General features: G+C 53.0%; 1 protein-coding gene across 2 annotated transcripts in view; it reads right to left on the reverse strand.

The window, feature by feature from the left end:
- The window catches only part of CDON (cell adhesion associated, oncogene regulated), a 64,591-nt gene extending 54,386 nt beyond the window's left edge, over window positions 1-10,205 (reverse strand). For both annotated transcript variants that reach the window (XM_062013953.1, XM_062013952.1), the window contains exon 1: window positions 10,066-10,205. The gene's annotated coding sequence lies outside the window, so the exon portion shown is untranslated. The remainder of the gene's footprint in view (window positions 1-10,065) is intronic.
- Window positions 10,206-16,799: the final 6,594 nt, after the last annotated feature.

Genomic DNA, 16,799 nt, shown 5'->3' on the forward strand with positions numbered 1-16,799 from the left:
AGCGAGCTCATTCCCGAGGCGACCCCAGGTGAACACCAACACCATGTCCATCGGTAGCCTCCAGCAAGCAACAGCTCCAAAAGACACAGGCAAAAGGGTTCGTTTCGCTGTCTTACCCTGAGTCCAACTCGGTCTGTTGTAACTTGCAGGGATCCATGCTATCCACGATCCCTCAAAGGGAAGCACAGCTATTAAATCCACACCTGCAGCCAGAATTTATAGCAACCCCATCTACTGCTGTCTTACATCATCAGCAATTAGGAGCCTGTGAACTCATGGCTGCAGGATATGGGAGGTGCTCTGGAACTGGAGAGCTAAGCCTGTGTGTTACAGTGTGGTTGTTAACCACCCTTCAGCATTCAGCGTGCCTGTGGACTGCTGGAATAACTCACCAAATGGAGCAACTGATCCATTTGGACTCAGTTTCCTCAACACAAGTGCTGTCCTCCACTTGAAATTGCTGCTTCCCCTCCTTTGACACACACAATGCCAACACACACTGCCACAGAACCCAGTCTCCAGTGTAGACAGGCAGGAGAACAACGCTCACTCAAAAGCAACGTGGCTAACAGCTGAGGGACAGAGCAGGAAAGAGCCCATCCTTTCTTCCCTCGATTAAAACAAGCCTTCAAACAAATACATCCTCCAGTGCTACAGCAAGCTCAGGGGGTAATTTGGTTTTACTGCTCCCCTCCCTTCCCCCATGCTCCACAGAACAAACTTGGTTTCAAAACTGAGTCCAGACTCTTAGGCGAAAACCCACCTCTGCGCTTCTTAACCTAGACAGAAGGAACCCTGACACAACTGGAGGTATTCCTCCAGCAAAACAATCCTACTAGCCTCAGGCCCAGGTAAAAGCTGTCTCAATGCAACAACTAGGCAGAAAAAAAGATGAGGAAGTCATGTTGGTCAGGACAGGTTGGCTATAACAAACTGACTTGGCTCTCGGGAGCTTTAGGTTGGATTTGCTCTGTGGTGTTGCGCAACCAAGCACCGGCCACAGCTTCCCACCTCCTTCCACGTGCCAGCGAGGCCCAAGGAGAGCATCCATCCAGGGGAAGGAGGCAGCGACCATCACAGAACTGCAGCCCGAGCACTCGGCTCCTCCAGCTCTGCTGCTTCGCCGGCCACAGCCCAGATCAGAGTTGACACCAAGCTGTCAGCTGACCCCTGCTCGAGGCAAGGACCCCAGCCCGGAGCAGCAACATCAGAGAGTGGCAGTTCATGAGTCAGAGCCCTCAGCCTCCTCCTGCAGACCAGGGCAAGGGCAGCTGTTACCAGCAGAACCAGTTCAAACACAAGCGACTGATAGGAAACAGTTCAGTTTCATCACGGGTACCGGGGTTCACCCGGCTGCGCCCCGTTTTCCACTCGCACAGACACATCCCGCTTGGCTGAACAGCACTGCAGATTCCACGAGACACTTTCCCAAAGGCAGGGGGCCACGGCCACCGTGGCTTCACGGCACGAGAAGGTTCGAGACCCTTCGGAGCACATCAGCTCCCCGGGGAGACTTGGATGCCGAGCTCAGCAACACACACAGGCGCTGCAAAGATAAGCGAGATCGACTCCATCCCGCCTGAGCATCCATCACACAGCAAGGAAAACAAGCTTAAGCAGCGCCACGGCATTAGTCTTCGTTTCAACTTGGCAAAGAAAGCAAATGTTTCTCTTTTTGTTGGCTTCTCTTTCGTGTGTTTTCTTTAAAGCGCTCTCGGGCTCAGCCAGAGAAAGGTGCCTGGACTTTTTAATATCGAGGGATTAGAATGGACAACACTCAGACGCTTGCCAGAGCTCAGATAAGTAGCGAAGGCTTCGCTGGAGCAGGCTAGCATCTGCCTCCTGCAATATACACTGCCAGAGTGAAAATAAACAGCTTCACACCTTTGGCCCAGAGAAGGACTTGAGCTTCTTCTACATCCTCAACCTGCAGCCTCGCTGCTCGAGGAAGGGAGGTTGGAAGGGGGAGGGTTACTGGTTGGTTCCTTTAGTCCAGCTTACGAGAGCAAAGCTGGAAATGGTCAATCTCCTGTTGTGCCAGCTAGGCAGATGAGGGGCTTTGCTACTGGTGTTGCTTCCTTGGTTTTTTTGTTGTAACCAGTTAAGGATTGTTCCAAACTTTGAGCCTACATGCTTCCTATCTGTGTTGGTTACACACGAGCAACAGCAAATCCAATCTTAACTCTCAGCTCAAAAGCCCCTCAGTCTAGAAAACCACACCTCATATCAATGCTGCCACCCGACTCACTTGAGATCTGTTCCCATGAAGGCTCAGAGCTGAAGAGACTCAAGCCACACAAGTGCAAGACCCACCGCCTGACATCTGGTCCGAGGCTCCTCTCTGGTCGATCCCGGCTCGCACAGAGATTTGAAAGGGTGATCTGCACCCAAAACATGCCTCTATCTGAAGAGCTGCGTTTAAAACAGTGTCATTAAGCTTGACATTTCAACATACTCCCGGAGTTTTGATAACAACATTTTTGATGACATCCGTTGCCAGCTTCCTTCTACACCCTGACAAAGACTTAAAATATACATTCCTACTTCATTCCACAACAAAGATTAGTGGCAGGAACAGAAAACATCTTCTGTTCCAAAAAGCCCTCAGGGTTTTCCTCCTTCACTTCACGTTTTATTAGAGGAGACTCAAACCTCCATCAAGCTGCGATACGCTGTCACTGCAAAGGATTTAGGCAACGAGTATCCGAGCACAACAACGCACCTTCTGAAAGGGGGAAAGAAACAAAGAGCTTTCCTGAAGCTATTGGGAACATGAAACAGCTCCTCAGAAGAAACAGCCCTCAGCAAGCTGCATGAAAATGCGAGCCTACACTTGGGTGTCCGTTTGGGATCTGTTGTGAGCTCTTTTTGTGGGGAAGGAGGGGGGGGAAACAAAGGAAAACCACACGCTATTGTTTAGTTTGACTCCACAATACATTTAATCTACATGGAGTTGGAACATTACACGGCAAACCTTTGCAGCTACCAGAAATTACATCAAGCCAGCCTCAGCAGAACCCTTTCCCCTGGTGTAAAGCTCTTCTCATTGCTCCGCACCACACAGAATGCAGGTGAAAGCTGTCACTAGCACCGCCGATCCCACGCCTGACGGGGAAATCAGATCAATGCGAGACACCAGCTCTCATGAAACAAGCAAAGCCGAAGCCGTGGAGCTTTGACAACTTGACCTTGAGCTATCAGGGCTTTTCCCAGGAACGCTGCAACAGACTTGAGGGTCTTGAGAAGAGAGAAGACCCTCGCAGACACCTACAACCATTGCATCTTGGCAGCCTCTTTGAGCTCATCAGCAGTGTCACCTATCCTGTATGTGTTCGAAGACGTTAAAGTGACCAGACACAGCTTATGAGCTGCCAAAGAAATATTCCAGGACATTCACAGGCATGATAATGAATTTAGCTATGTGAATTCCATTGCCAAAGTTGCACAACTCCCTTTCCCAGCCTTGAATCCTCCTGGCTGGGAGATAACAAGGACTGCCCACGTGTCAGCGGGAGACGGGCTTCAGTGTACAGCTCCAGAGAGACTCTGAGCACGTCAAGAAGTGCAGAGCTGCAGATGAGGAGTCAGCCAGGTGGGCCACCAGACCCACTCTGGCACAACTGAGAAAAAACATCTTCTAAACATCATATTGCTACTTCTAAAGCCACCAGTTGCCAACTCTTTGTCCTCAACAAGTTCATTCCCCCATCCTCAACTTCCAAGTCCCTCTAACTTTTTTGCCCCCCCCCCAAAAGCACAGCACACTGCCTTGTGTTGAGGCACTGAGAGATCCAAGCAGGCTGAGCTCAACCTCCCTGGCAGGTGCCAGCACTGCTAGCCAGGGTAATGAGTACGTGCAGACGGGTGATGTCATGGCCAGAGCAGACGGGTGATGTCACTGCCCTCTCTCCAACCTGAGCCTCCCTCCCCAGCTCAGCGGAGCCATGGCTTATCTTCCCTTCCAGCCACGACAAGAGACCTTTGGTGCAGCCCCATCCTCATCTTTCCTTTGGTACAAGGAAGGGGCTGGCATCTGCAACAGGTTGTGGGGAGATTTCAGCAGGCAGGTTGAATGAAATGGTGAAGAAAGAAGCTTTTCAGAGGGGGAGGTGGGGAGGACAGACACACACATCTTAAATCATCTGTTCGGAGCGCTGGCTCCTACTTGTTCTCAGTTATATTATTCACTCAAGAGTGGATTAATTCATCACTGCAAAGGAATCTCCTGATCTCAGAGATAAAGGCAACAAGTCAGGCACTGACTGTCTGTGGATCCTCCTGGAAATTGCCAGCTTTTCTCACAGCCTTATTTGGGAGGATATGTTATCTCTTCACCAACAAGCAGCAAAAACAGATATAAAATGAAAGGAAAGGAAATTAAAGCTCCTCCAAAGAAATATACCACCTGATTACAGGAACTTTACACAGGAAGACCTAGCTGGGATCAGTGTGAAGGCAGAGAGGGGATTTCAATGCAGAAGAATCACCTTCAGTTTGTCTCACTGTCCTCTTTCCTCCCTGCAGTTCCCCAGACGGGACTGTCCTTACGAGAGGCACGATCACTCAGAGGTTACCTCCTGAACTGGCAGGTAAACAAATAAACCAAACAAACTCCACCTTATTTCTTTTAAGATTCTTTAGAATGAGGCCTTTTAACCAGAAAAAAAATGGTTTGGTGAGGAGCAGGAGCAAGAGCATCTGCAGATAGAGCAGGCTGCCACTGGGACACAAGATGTCTGCACACAATATGACAGTGCTCTCTGGGAGGAAGGAGATCTCCAGCATCCCTTTGTCCTTCTGTGCTTCAGCAGATGATGTAGAGCAATTTTAGAGGCATTCAGGAACTCTCTTGTCCTCATCTGAGATGAAGAGCAGGCAGAGATGATCCCTGCAGCTCCCCTCTAACCAGCGCTGGCAGCTCACAATGCAGGGGTCTCACCAGCACGATACACAACCCACAGCCCTCTTTGCCCAGACAACACACCACCAAAACACCCCAAAAACTGCTGGTGTCTGGCCTCTATGCCTTTCTTCTTTTTCAGCAGGAGAGCTTCTCATGGCACAAACATTATTTTCCCCCCCTTGTCTACCCCTCTTCGGTGTTTTCCAGGAAAAACCGAGGTCTGGGAGGCACGCACAGCCTTTGTGCAACTGCAAGGTAGGAAGTATTAAACTTGTCTTTGAATTAAGCAAATAAAGCTCAACCCCTCAGCTCATTATCAGATACAATGGTTGAAGTCTGCAGGGGGGAAACAAAAAAACCAACCCCTACACCAGCAAAACCCAAGGCATAAATCAAAGGCACAATCAGACAGACAGGTGAGGCCGAGGGTGCGGTTTCACCTTACGGCTAAGCCAAAAGCTGGCCACTGCCAAGACACATGGTCTCTCTCCCTGGAACACTCAGCTTTCCTTTGCCCCTGCTCCTTCACTCCCTTCCTGCTGCTTTTGGGGCTGCCCCCATCTGCCAAGCTGGAAGAAAACATTCCAATCGTGCTGGTTTATCTCGCTCTGGATTTCAGGGGATTATTGTTCCCCCCCCCCCCACCCCAGCCCTGTCATTTTAGTGAGCTGAATCAGTTTAATCAGGCATTTCTAGCAAAAAGCAGGGGGTAGCAGATGGAGGGGATGGGGGGAGGAGGGGGGGCGGCAAGATCCTCCTCCCCAAGGCAAAGTGGCTCTTGGCTCAGCTGCAGCGCGGTTTTATGAGACAGCTAAGCCAATTTAAAAGCTAGCTGCTGCCAAAAAGGGCTGTTCCCCCCACACACACCCCCCAGAGGCCTCCCCAGTCATCAGGGTGGAAGATTTAGCGACTCTGTTAACTGCGGGGCAAGATCCAGTGGAAAGTTTGGGGACAGGTTGCCTTGGTTTTGGGGTTTGGTTGGGTTTTTGTTTTGAAGGGTTAGCTGGAGTCACTCCCCTGCAGCTGCTGCGCTGCTGGATTCCCGCAGCGAGGAAGAGGCAGGAACATACCTGCCACCTCCTGTAGCAGCCAGTCCTCTGACAGAGCTGAAACGTGAAACTGCGCCCAAGGAGCCAGAAAAAAGGGGAAAGAAAGAGAGGGGGGAAAAAAAAGATAGAGTCTCACCTGGCTAGAAGAGCTCTGAGACATCTCCTAAGTATGGGAAATGGGAAAACAACCCACCTTGCGTGATTATTTTCCCTCCTGTTGAAAGACAGGAGGTATTTCTTGCATAGGAAGAGCAAGCAGGGGCTTAATGGAAAAGGCAGGTGGTTTGGATGCACAAGTCTCAGTCCCCAGTAGGGCTGAGCAGTTTACCCTAAAGTGATAACTGTCACTGGAGAGTTGTCTGCAGTAGAGAAGTGAGCTGGGGAAATGAAGTGTAAAACGACGTCAGGCTCAGCCATAGAAGTTGTCCCGAGACATCTGCCATGGGAATTACTGAAGAAAACTCAATTAAAAGAGAAAAAATTAATATCTATACAGACACATACACATAGAGAGGAAACTAGTCTGGAGACCTCTCACTAGCTAAAGTAATTCAGCAAAGAAGGGCTTTAATCTGAATTTGCCAAGAACAAACACTAGCAAAGGAGGTAAGTCTGAGAGAGGAGAGCTGGCACCAGCTCACCTGCTAAGAAACTAGACCAAAACAGCAAAAAACAACCACCCCACAAAGCTTATGGAGAACACAGTTTGGCCTGGGGGCACCAGCTTTAAGCATCAGCATTGCGAGACGAGCTGAAAACTCTCATTTAAAGAGGAAATTTTACCAATTCCCATTAAAAATAAGTTCCATGAAGGGGCCTTTTCCATGAGCCTCACCCTAGATGCAGATAGGCATCAGCTCAGAAGTTCCCCAGCTCACTGAAACGTTGAGGAAAACCGGAAAACTAAGAGAAAGCAAAGCCACTGCAGGCAGTAGGAAGAGCAGCGTGACTCAACTGAAGGGAGCCGCTCGTCAACGGGCCATCAGCAAAGCAGCAGACGGGGAAAAAAACCACCCAACCCCTGACTCTACATATAAAGGTCAAGTTTACAGTATCAATTAATTCATACAAATTAGATGTTGCCTAACAAAAGGCATGCAGCTGCGTGCAGCAAGGTGATGAAAGCAATTCCATCCCAAACCTTATCTGAAATACCAGATCTTGGTGCGTTTGTGGGCGAGGGCTCAGCCTGGCTCAGGGCTTCTGGTGGTAACACATCACCCAGGCACTGAGGGTAGTCACAGGACCAAACCAAAATGTGCTTTCGGGTCATTTTGTGTGAGCCACTGCTCATTTCAGTGGCCTTGCTACAAGGGCTTCATTAGGCAGAGCAGGTCTGCGTGGGGATCGGTTGAGGAGGATTTATGAGATGAGGAAGGACGATTCGGCTGCTGTGCTTTGCTGTTTCCACATCTGCAGAAGCAGTTTCTAAACGAGTCAGTGTATTTTTTTTAAGCTCTGACAGTTAAAATCCTCAAGTGACATCACCTGAAGCTGGAGCACAGCTGCCTTATTCCTCTGGCACGCCAGCGAGCCAAAGTAAGCACCGGCCTCAGTTTACAGGCTTCCAACGCACCTTGAGATAATGAGAGAGAGGTGGTGGGATTTGTAGCAGCCAGGCCTCTCTTTTCATTTACTCCTCGATTTTGGGGTATGAAACACCAAGTTTAGTACCAGCACAACCCAGCCAGGCTGGCCAGCAGGTCAGCAGAGGGAGCAGGCAGGAGTCCTAGGCCCAAACACCCGCTGCCAGTAAAGAATACCAGGTAGACCTGGCCTCCCACCACAACTCCACTGCTCACAACAGGATGAAAAAATAACCCAAATAACAAAAACACCCCACACACTCTGAGCTGCTATCTGTGGTGGACTGGAGCTTGCCAGGGTGGGAGCAGCCCACCAGCCTGCCTGCACTTCACCTTGCCCACACAGGCATGGCTGTTTACAAGTGCTCATGGCAGCTCTAGGGTGTAAATCACATTAATCCAGGTGACAAAGCTCCTCATCCTTGGGTGAATTCCTAATCCCTCACCTCTAGAGATGTCCCCAGCTTTCTTTCTACCCTTAGAGAAGGAAAAGAAAATAAATAAATCACCTTTTAACACGAAGTTGCCTCATAAAGCAGAGATCCCATCTTGTTATTGCTACCTGCTTTAAGTAACCAAATAGTTGCGAGCAAGACTGATGGATTTTAGGGCTGCTTCGCCAGCCTGTGGATTATACAGAGACAGTTGGAGCCTTCCCTCTTGTTTTAAAGGAGGGATGACAGGAAAAAAAAAGCCATTTATTTCTTTTACTAGCAGAGCAGTGCTCCATCATCAAGCCCTCCCTGCAAGACAGGCTCCTTTCAGAAACAAAGGGTTTGATTTCAACACCTTCAGACCACTCGAGTGGCACTTGCCACCGATTTTAGCAACAGGAGCACGCTTGTGGTTGTCATTAGGGCACATAACCTCAAGTTTAACAGCAAAGCATTAAGAAATCACGCTGGGAGACAGTTCCCTGCTACTCCAGCCGAGGAGTGGGCCGTTGCCCTGGGAAACAACGACGACAAAAGCACTTTCTCCCCTTAAAGGAGTTACAGGCAGGCAGTACATCCCATAAATCGCAACTGTCAAAACACCAGAGTCCAGAGAGAGGAGCAGAAAAAGCAACCCGGCCCCACGCCACTCAGCTTGCAGGGCTACCTGCCTCATTCAAAGGAAACACCAGTCCACAAAGGACAAAACCTCAGAGAACCAAAGTTTACATCGCTCCCAGCCACCGCAGCGGCTGCAGAGTGACAAGCCTGGTGTTTGGGCTCCTAAATTGTCTTTTTTGGGGCATGTGTGAAAGAGACAGTTCCCTGAGTAAACACCCCTTCAGAGCTGACAGTTTTACAGCCACGGGCTCGGCTACTCTTTCTCAGGAACCTCCTAGCACGTAAGAAGCAGCAAATCACTTGGGGAAAGCAGTAAAAAAAGAGCAACGTAAAGCCATCACATTTACCCATTCACCAACCCTTTAAAAAACAAAGTTACGAGGCAGGGGCAAAATAAACATCTGCCCAACAGTTGAAAACTGTGTGTCACGTCTGAGAAACACTTCTCTACTGCTTTAAAAACACCAATGCTGAAGACATGCAATAGTCGACTGGAAAGTTCTTTCATTAAAAGTCAGTGACTGTATAATTATTACACTTGGTGGTGGTTTTCTTCTCCCCCCCTTTCCTTTTCTGGCAAAGGGACAGACAAAGCAAGCAAAGGTAATTTCAAATTCAACAGCTTGAAGGACGGAGGCACCTTAATGCAAAAGAATAAATCAAGAGTTAAGATGTCACGATGCTTTATGGCTGGAGTCCTCGGGCATTGCACCCCACCACTCGCTTTAGGGGCTGACTTTCACCCGCTCTAATCACTGAGAAAGTGACCTTACGGATTAAAAGCAAGCATCGAGATTATCAGTTTTAAGACGGTTAAAGAGGCCAGGCGTGACCCCAAGCCCATCGCCTTCCGAGAGAACAGCATTTTAATGACAAATACAGCAGCGTCACAGCGACTTTCGCTGGGCAATAAGACTGTAAATCAATACCAGAGCAGGGAAATCGTGCCCTGAGGAATGTGGAGGGGGAGAGGTGGGGGGGTTTCTCCCCAAACTCACCAAAGCTCCCTCTAAACAGGCTCAGGTTTAGTCTTTTCTCCCCCCTCACTCTCACAGGAGACACACACCAAAAAGAAAAATAGGAAAGGAAAAAACAAACAAAATAAAATGAAGTCAGATGGTTTGAATAAACCCTGCGCCTGAGCCTCGGCTTCAAACGCGGCACGATAAACCCCTTCGGCCCTGCCTCGGCTTCGGCAGGGCAGAGAAGGCAGAGGGTTGGGGAGGGGGACAGGCTCCCCTCCCAGCGCCGGGCTGAGACCCCTCAGGTGCCGGCCGCGGGCTCAGCCGCCTCAGCCGCCAGCGCCCTCGGCAGCCGGCTCCGGGGGAAGGGGCTGTCAGGAGGCTCCCGCCGAGCCACGGCCACCTGCGGCCATGTCCCTCCCGTCTCCCCGCCCCGCAGCCCCTCAGCGATCCCGCCCGCGCCGCGCGCCCCCTCACAACGGCGCCTCGGCGGGAAACCGGCGCGTTTACCTCTCGTCGGCGGCGGCCGCCGAGCCCCCCTCCCCGGTCCCGGTCTCGGTCCCGGTCGGCGGCGGCTCCCCAGGACATTCCAAGCTGGGGCGGAAGACCCGGCGGACGGGAACCTCCATCCAACGCCGCCCGGTCGCGCCGCTTATCTTCTGCCACCCTCCCCCCCTCCCACCCCCCAGCAGCACCTCCCCGCTCCCACCGGCGCCCCGTGTCGGAGGAGGCGGCGGCAGCGGCGGCGCCTCCGCCTCTGCCTCTGCCCTCGCCGCCCCGCCCCCGCGGAGCGTACCAAGGCCCGCCGGAGGGGAGCAAGGGCCGGCCGCGGGCCGCTCACCGCGCCGGGATGGCGCACGCAGCCGCGCAAAGGTCGCGCAGGGGTTCCCGGCTTTCTCGCCGCTCGGTAGGGGAGCTGGAGGCGGCGAGCGGAGCTGCGGCTGTGCTGCAGCCGCTTGTGGAGTCATAGGGTCACTACGGTTGGAAAAGCCCTTGAAGCTGCTGCAGTCCCAGCCCTGCCCTCACCCTGCCCAGCCCAGCACTGCCCCACGGCCTCAGCACCTCAGCTCCACGGCTTTGGGATCCCTCCAGGGCTGGGCACTGCCCCAGCTCCCTGGGCAGCCTGGCACAGGGCTGACACCCCTCTCAGGGAAACAGTTCTGCCTCAGCTCCAGCCTCAACCTCCCCTGGGGCAGCTTGAGGTCAATTCCCCTTGTCCTGTCATTCATTACTGGGGAGCTGAGCCTGACCCCCAGCTCCCCTCAGCCTCCTGTCAGGGAGCTGCAGAGAGTGCTGCTGGCTGCCCTCAGCCTCCTCTTCTCCAGGCTCAACACCCCCATTCCCTCAGCCCCTCCCCAGCCCCTTGTGCTCCAGCCCCTTCCCCAGCTCAGTGCCCGGCTCTGGCCACGCTGCAGCCCCTCAGTGTCCCTGTGGCAGTGAGTGAGGGGCCCAGCACTGACACAGCCCTGGAGCTGCAGCCTCCCCAGGGCCCAGCACAGGGGACAATCCCTGCCCTGCTCCTGCTGCCACCCCACTGCTGATCCCAGCCAGGATGCCCTTGGCCTTCTTGCCCCCCTGGGCACGCTGCTGGCTCCTGTTCAGCCGCTGGCACCAGCGCCCCCAGGCCCTTTCCCTGCAGCAGTTTCCAGCCCCTCTGCCCCAGCCTGTGGCTGTGCCTGGGCTTGGGGAGGCCCAAGGGCAGGACCCAGCCCTGGGCCTTGTCCAACCTCATCCCATTGCCCTCAGCTCATGGCTCCAGCCTGCCCAGGGCCCTCTGCAGCCCCTTCCTGCCCTCACACAGATCTCTGCACCGGCCCAGCCTGGTGCCATCACCAAACTGACTGAGGGTGCCCTCGCAGTGTCACAGAAGAGCAGCTCTGGCCTTTTTCAGAAGGCTCGTGCACAAACAATCCATCTGTGAGCACTGACACGACTGAGAAACCTTGTCATGAGGCCTGAAAAATACAGAAAAAAAAAAGAATGAGGTTATCCCACTTGTATGGCATCCAGCTGCAAACAGGTGACGTCAAGCATCGAGGGAGGCTCCCCTCACTTGCAGCGTTTTATCACCAAAATTTCATATTGGCAGCTTGAGAAATGGCCCAGCTTTAGACCTCATCTGTGGAGATCAAAGCAGCACCTTACAGCTGCACCCAGCACCAAGCTCTTGGCCCTATAAAGAAGGCCTCAAATATGCCCAAAATGTCTCGGTTTTGGGGTCGGGAGTTTGAAAGTGATAAAATTTTGGCCATATGGTGACCTTGAAAGGGATTTATCCGGAGGAAGGGTTTATGTGGAAAGGCTTCAGCAGCACGTGAGTTTAAAAATAAGAGAAATAGGCTTTTTGTTTTTAAAGAAGAAAAATAAAACCTCAAAACTTGGAACAAAGTTTCTTGGTTTTCAGACAAACCTGCGAGACCAACAGGCCACGCTACCCTGTGTTTACCAGCCCTAATTTTATCCCTTGGGAGGTTTCCTGTAAGACGTCATTATTTCCACAAGTGTAAAGGGGGGGCTGGGAAGAACACGAAGGCAAGAAAAATCCTCAGTGGATGAAAAAAAATCCCATAATCCAAAGAAAACGCCTCAATCCAAAGCAGAGGCAGCAGGTTAAACCCCTTAATTTGGGGCAGCCGCTGGAAAAGGTGAGGACTTGAAGATCGCTCATGGTGCAGAAAGGAGATGGTCAAGGCTGGTTTTGGGGGTTAAAATAATCAAGATGATAACAACGGGGCTTTGCAGAGTGGGGATGCTGCCAAAGCTGCCAAAAACATGTTTCCTCCCTATATCATTTTATGGCCTTTTTTTATCCCCCCTCCACCACCCCCCAAATCCCCTCCTCGGGTTCTATTTGCATGAGAAAACCCTCTCTGGGAGGGGAATTGCAGCTTAATTAGAGAACAGCAGTTCACTTTAATTAGCATGTCTCCATGCTCCCTGCTATTTTGCATAGATTCAAATGAGATGCTCATTAAGGAGCAGGCGCCTGGACAAGCTGCAGCTCTTCAGCTGCACACTAACCCCATTAACCTCGACCGAGCAGAACCACGACGGTGTTTTGGCCGACACTGGAGCTTGGTGCCTGAGCCAAGGGGTACAGAACTGCTCCCTTGGACCTGCTCTCTTCAGCCACCTCCTGGGTTTCACTGAACCGTGCTATCATTGGGGGTTGGAAGGGGCTTTCCAGAGCTCATCCAGCCCAATCCCCCCTCTACAGCAGGTTCCCCTCACTCAGGGGGCACAGGAACGTGTCCAGGTGGGGTTGGAAACCCCCTGAGAAGGAGCCTCCACACCCTCCCTGGGCAGCCTGGGGCTCGTTTCAGCTTGGTGATGGTGGGTTTCCTCCTCACAAGGCCTTTCCCCCTTTGGGAGGTTTTCCTTCTTCATGAGGTTTTTCTCCTTTGAGGATTTTCCTCCTCCTGACAAAGTTTCCATCCTCGCAACGTTTTCTCTCCTCATTCACCCACTGGTGGGATTTGGGAGCAGAAACGGGGAGGGGACAACCCCAAAAAGCCACCCTTGGGGACCCTCAAACCCTCCCCGTGCCCCTTCCCCAAACACAGTGGGGCCAGCACATCCGCAGAGATGGAACGTGCAGCGACCGAGGCCGTCACTCACGGGGCAGGAGCAGGGGGATTCTGGCATCTCCTTTGTTCCTCTGTGGTCACACCGAGGGTGAATTCTCTATTTATTTATTTATTTAGCCCTCTCTCCTGCCCCCATAATCCCATCGTCTTGTCACGGTTCTGCAGGAAAGCGGGGCTGCCCCGAACAAAGCCCCCGGCGCATCCCGGGCTCGCGGAGGGGGTTTTGCAGCTGCGTCTCGGAGCGTGACCGATCGGGAATGAACCTTCGCAGCGCGTCTAATGCCGTTTGGACAGGGAGCCTTTCATCCCCTCGTGGGAGCGAGGCCCCGGCCTTGAGCTGACAGCTCCCCACACTCTGGCCCTCAGCACTCCCCACTCCGGCGGGGACCCTCCGGCACCGCCGCAGCACCTTTTGGGGTGAGTGAAGGGGGAACTCTGGCCCTCTCTGCTCCCACTGTGGGTTTGGAGAGGGCCAAGGCTGTGGGTACGTTGTTCAGGTTTGGGGTGAAGTGGCTGAGGATGGGAGGTGCAGGCTATTCCTCCTGGTCCCCACTGCTCTGTCCCCAGAAGGTTCCTCATCATGGTCCCTGTCGCCTCGCTATACAATGCTGGGGGTTGGAAGGGACATTTAGAGCTCATCCAGTGCAACCCCCCTGCCAAAGCAGGTCCCACCTAGGATCAGGTCACACAGGAACGTGTCCAGGTGGGTTTTGAAAACCTCCAGAGGAGATTCCACACCCTCCCTTGGAAGTTCATCCCCAGAAGGTTCCTCATCATGGTCCCTATCGTGTCATTCCCAGAAGGTTCCTCGTCATGGTTCCATCACCTCATCATAGAGTGGTAGGGATGGAAGAGACCTTTAGAGATCATCCAGCCCAACCCCCTGCCACAGCAGGTCCCACAGATCAGGTCACACAGGAACATGTCCAGGTGGGTTTTTAAAACCTCCAGAGAAGAAGCCTCCACATCCTTCCTGGGAAGTTCATCCCCAGAAGGTTCCTCACCATGGTCCCCATCTCCTTATCTCCAGAAAGGTTCCTCACCATGGTCCCCATCATCTCATCCCCAGAAGGTTCCTCACCATGGTCCCTATCACGTCATTCCCAGAACGTTCCTCTTCGTGATCCCCATCTCCTCGTTATTGAATGGTGGGAGTTGGAAGGAACCTTTACAGATCATCCAGCCCAACCCCCTGCCACAGCAGGTCCCACCCAGATCAGGTCACAGGACAGGAATGTGTCCAGGTGGGTTTTTAAAACCTCCAGAGAAGAAGCCTCCACATCCTCCCTGGGAAGTTCATCCCCAGAAGGTTCCTCGCCATGGTCCCAATCATCTCATCCCCAGAAGATTCCTTGTCATGGTCCTCATCTCATCTCATCTCATCCCCAGAAGATTCCTTGTCATGGTCCCCATCTCATCTCCAGAAGGTTCCTTGTCATGGTCCCCATTTCCCCATCTCCAGAAGATTCCTCATCATGGTCCCCATCTCCCCATGCCCAACAGACACAGGTGGGGAGGTGGTGGCAAGACATGCGGGCACAAAGGCTGCACACATGGGCATACACACATCACCTGGGAAGAGATGAAGAGATGAAGAGGCAGGGTAAGAAGATGATGATGAGACGAGAAGAGCCAAGGCAACAAGGGAGGAAAAAAGGATGAGGTCAAGGACAAGGAGAGGAAGAGAAGAAGCAGGACAAGGAGAAGGAGATGAACAAAGACAAGGAGGAGAGGGAGGAGAAGGGGAGAAATGGGAGAGGAAGAGAGGAGAGGATGCATCTCCCCGTGAGCTTTGCCAACCCATCACTTCAGAGCTTGGACAGGGCTGATTCTTTTTTGCATGATTTATTTTCCCTCCACCAAAAAGTGGCTTTTTGACCCAAACACACGTTTTCACAGTGATTTATTTTGGCTGAGAGCCTCTTCTTCCTTGGATTTTTTCTCTCCTGGCAGGAGTCCCTCCTCTAAAACTCCATTTTTTTTTCTTTAAAAAGAAACGAAATACCCATTTTGTCTCTTTTTCTCTTCCCCCCCTGCTCAGAAACACCTCTGCAGCAGGCTTTGGGAGTGAATCACTCCCCACATCCCATCTCACACGGTGCCTGGTCCTGCCTGGCTTCACCATCCCTCCCTGCAGCAAACACCCAGCAACTGCAATTATTGGAAAATGCTCCTTTTTCCCCTTTAATCTCTATTTTTTGCAGTAAGCTACAGAATGAGGGTTTTGCCCCGTTTTCCTTTCTCTTGGTTATTTAATCCCTTGTGAAGCCACATCCAAAAGTTGCCCCATCTTTAGGAAGGAGCAAATGATGGCCTCGTGCATGATGCTGGGGTTCCACAGGGTGCTTGGGATCACCTCCAAAGGGAGCCTGGAGCTGCTGGAGGTGGGACAGACCTCACTGCACCCCAGGGGTAGGTGCTGAGGGTGATAAGAGGACTTTATGGTCTCCAGGACCTCCCCAACAGCCTTCTGCCCCAGCCTAGAGCTAGGCTGAGCCTCACCATGTCTTCAAGGGTAGACCTCAGGATGATGTTGCAGGTAGTTTGTCCTCCACCTTATCTCCTGGGTGAACCTCAGGCCAAGTGGTAGAGAGCTTCTCCCTGGTCATGTCTCCAACCCCATTGTCTGGATGAACCTCAGACTGATGCTGCAGCTACCTTCTCTCCATTCCTACCTCCATGAAGGACCACAGACCACTGCTGCAGGTACCTTCTCTCCACCTTTATCCTCTTGAAGAACCTCACACTGATGCTGCAGGTACCTTCTCTCCATCCCTATCTCCATGAAGGTCCTCAGACCACTGCTGCAGCCCATCACCACCCCTTCAAACCTCCCCAACTCCCCCCTACCTTGCCCAGCGCCCATCCCCAGGCCTGGCCAGCCCCAGCCCATGGTGGACACCCCGGAGGAGCTCAGACCATGGTGGAGGGAGAAGCAGCAGCAGGCAGAGGGGCTGGAGCTCCTTCCAAATTGACACCAGATGGGGCTGCACCATGTCCCTGGGCCCAGGGAAGGGCCCTTCCCCGCTGGGCCGGTTGCCATGGGAGCAGCAGCGCAGGAAATATCCCAGATAACTCCAAGAGCAGCCCAAAAACATGTGTTTTGGATAAAAGTCGCCCCCTTTAACCCTTGAACAGGCGCGGGGTGGGGAAACTGAGGCACGACGGCTGCCGTGGCAGTGGGGAAAGATGATGGGTTCGGTGCAGGGAGGCAGGAGGGCTGCAGGGGCCTCCTCCTCCTCCTCCTCCCCAGAGCCCCTTATCAGGAGCCAGCGCCTCGCTTCCATTTGCCAGGAATTTGCTTGGCTTTCACTTTTTCTGTCGGTTCTTCCCTCATTTTCTCTCCCTTCCAGCCTCGGCCAAAAATGTGCCTTAACCGCGCCCCGCTGGGGCCAACCGATGGGCAAAGGGGAAACTGAGGCACGGAGCTGCTGGCCGGGGCCAGAGCCGGGGCAGCCCCCGGGGCGCCGGAGCCGCTCCCCCGCCGGGAGCGATCGGCACCGGCCCGGCGCTGCTCCGGATCGCTGCTCCGCGATCGCTTCCCGGCGGGGGCGCCGCGGCCCCGGGAGCGTTTCCCCGCTGACGGGACAGTGACGGCGCAGGGCGCGAGGCGGGGTTCGGTGAGACGGGGTTCAGTGAGATTGGGGGGTCAGTAAG

Source organism: Colius striatus, chromosome 23, assembly GCF_028858725.1.
Source record: "Colius striatus isolate bColStr4 chromosome 23, bColStr4.1.hap1, whole genome shotgun sequence".
NCBI classification, from domain to species: Eukaryota; Metazoa; Chordata; class Aves; order Coliiformes; family Coliidae; genus Colius; species Colius striatus.